The following is a 2,736-nucleotide window of genomic DNA, read 5'->3' on the forward strand; positions in this document are numbered from 1 at the left end:
CATCACATTCAAAACGGAAGAATGCAATTGAACCAGGCACAGAGGGGCATAATACGGTGGTGTCGTTGACGACGGAATCCAACATTTGTGAACTACACCCATGAAATAAAATTACATATATTTTGATTACATACAATTCAAGGTAACACCTATAATTTTGTTGTACGAGTACCATGTAATTATCGATGATAACCAAAGGGACAAAAAACTGAGAAGAGAAGAAAACTAAAACTCACTCAAAGTTATTGCCATTACAAGAATATAATTTGGAAAATTAAAATTGTCAAGAATTTAATACAATTGTTTTTTAACATACCTGATGCCCTACCTTACGGCTAGGTCGAGTATGAAATACCCACCACCATGGATAGCATAGAAGAATTTTTATAACCATCACTATGGAATATCGATGTATAAAGTATAAATAATCATGATCGGGGAGAAATTTTAAACGATTCTAAAACTATCTAACGATGTCCGATTTGCCTTAACTTGGAAATCTAGAGGTATTTAGGTCCATAGAGATTTGGTTTATATCGGTCTATGTTTGGCTATAGAGCGCATATAAAGGGTGATTCTTTTGAGGTTAGGATTTTCATGCATTAGTATTTGACAGATCACGTGGGATTTCAGACATGGTGTCAAAGAGAAAGATGCTCAGTATGCTTTGACATTTCATCATGAATAGACTTACGATCTGCCACAACGTCGAATTTTCAGTGAATGGGCCCTAGAAAAGTTGGCAGAAAATCCGCTTTTTTATCGACAAATTTTGTTCAGCGATGAGGCTCATTTCTGGTTGAATGGCTACGTAAATAAGCAAAATTGCCGCATTTGGAGTGAAGAGCAACCAGAAGCCGTTCAAGAACTGCCCATGCATCCCGAAAAATGCACTGTTTGGTGTGGTTTGTACGCTGGTGGAATCATTGGACCGTATTTTTTCAAAGATGCTGTTGGACGCAACGTTACGGTGAATGGCGATCGCTATCGTTCGATGCTAACAAACTTTTTGTTGCCAAAAATGGAAGAACTGAACTTGGTTGACATGTGGTTTCAACAAGATGGCGCTACATGCCACACAGCTCGCGATTCTATGGCCATTTTGAGGGAAAACTTCGGAGAACAATTCATCTCAAGAAATGGACCGGTAAGTTGGCCACCAAGATCATGCGATTTGACGCCTTTAGACTATTTTTTGTGGGGCTACGTCAAGTCTAAAGTCTACAGAAATAAGCCAGCAACTATTCCAGCTTTGGAAGACAACATTTCCGAAGAAATTCGGGCTATTCCGGCCGAAATGCTCGAAAAAGTTGCCCAAAATTGGACTTTCCGAATGGACCACCTAAGACGCAGCCGCGGTCAACATTTAAATGAAATTATCTTCAAAAAGTAAATGTCATGGACCAATCTAACGTTTCAAATAAAGAACCGATGAGATTTTGCAAATTTTATGCGTTTTTTTTTTTTTAAAAGTTATCAAGCTCTTAACAAATCACCCTTTAGAACGATCGCCGGTTTTGAATTCTTGGGCATCTAGACACGACAATTTTTATTCTATTATTGTTTACATACATTTAGATATTTGAATAAATTAAAGTCGTCTGCAGCTACGATTCTAAGGCGCCATTGGGAAACCTAACCATGTACGTATCAATCCCTTACATCAGCCAAAAAAATCATAATATGAAAAATTTTGTAAAACAAAAATCTTGTATAATGACTAAGACAGTCTCTTGCGATATAGTTTTCGAAAATATATTAGTTTGGGCTAGGTATATTGGCAGCCCTATATTTCAGGCTCACTTCATTTTGATATTACAGTGATGAAATTCCATCGTACCTTTGAGTGCTGCCCGATTCTTTGAAATATTCCAAAATGTCACCAGCATTACTGAGAGGGGATAATCCATCTCTGAAAAATTTTTTGGTGTTTGGTTGAAACTGACATTGAACCCACCACCCTTTATATGTAATGCGGACATGCTAACCATTGCACCACGGTGACTCTCTCTTTACTATATTAACATGGAATTTTTTGTAACGTAAAAAAATTGTTTGGAAATGAAAGAATTTTTTTTTCAGTTTTTCCATCGTAAAACGAGTCTATAACCCAGCACCCAAGACAATGTGTGTCGGTGAAGACAACTATTACAAAAACATTCCCGGTTTCAAAAATTTTGTCTTTACACTAATGATTTTGATATTGATACCGACCCAAATGAGGGAGAGTTTTGCGTACTTGATTCTAGGTAAAAAACTTTATTTTTTCAGATTTATTAAAGGCAAGTTGACCTTAGTCAAACAAATTTTTCTTTCATTTTAATATACCCATTTTTAAGTCGAATCACTTAATGATAAGGACAAAACGACTTTATAGAAAATTTTATCGACTTTTGGACATGGAAAAAACTTTATATCATAGAAATGCGTTTTCTCCGCCATTTAAAATAAAAAAAAATAAATTCATTTATATATTTACATTTAACTTCAGTTAAAAAATGTAAAAAGCATAAACATAAAAAACATAAACACAAAAAAACAAAAAGAACCGTTGCCTGATTTCATTTGTAAACTAAGTTTTGCGAGATTAAATATTGCCAATTTTCTATACTCAAGCGATGGCAGGGAATGGGTTAAATTTCAAACGTACGTGAATATTTGAAATGTACGTGAACATTTTTACTTAATTATTTTATTTCATAGTTTATTTTATGTAAACCAAAAATAAATTAAACC

Source organism: Haematobia irritans, chromosome 5 (assembly GCF_050003625.1).
Source record: "Haematobia irritans isolate KBUSLIRL chromosome 5, ASM5000362v1, whole genome shotgun sequence".
NCBI lineage: Eukaryota > Metazoa > Arthropoda > Insecta > Diptera > Muscidae > Haematobia > Haematobia irritans.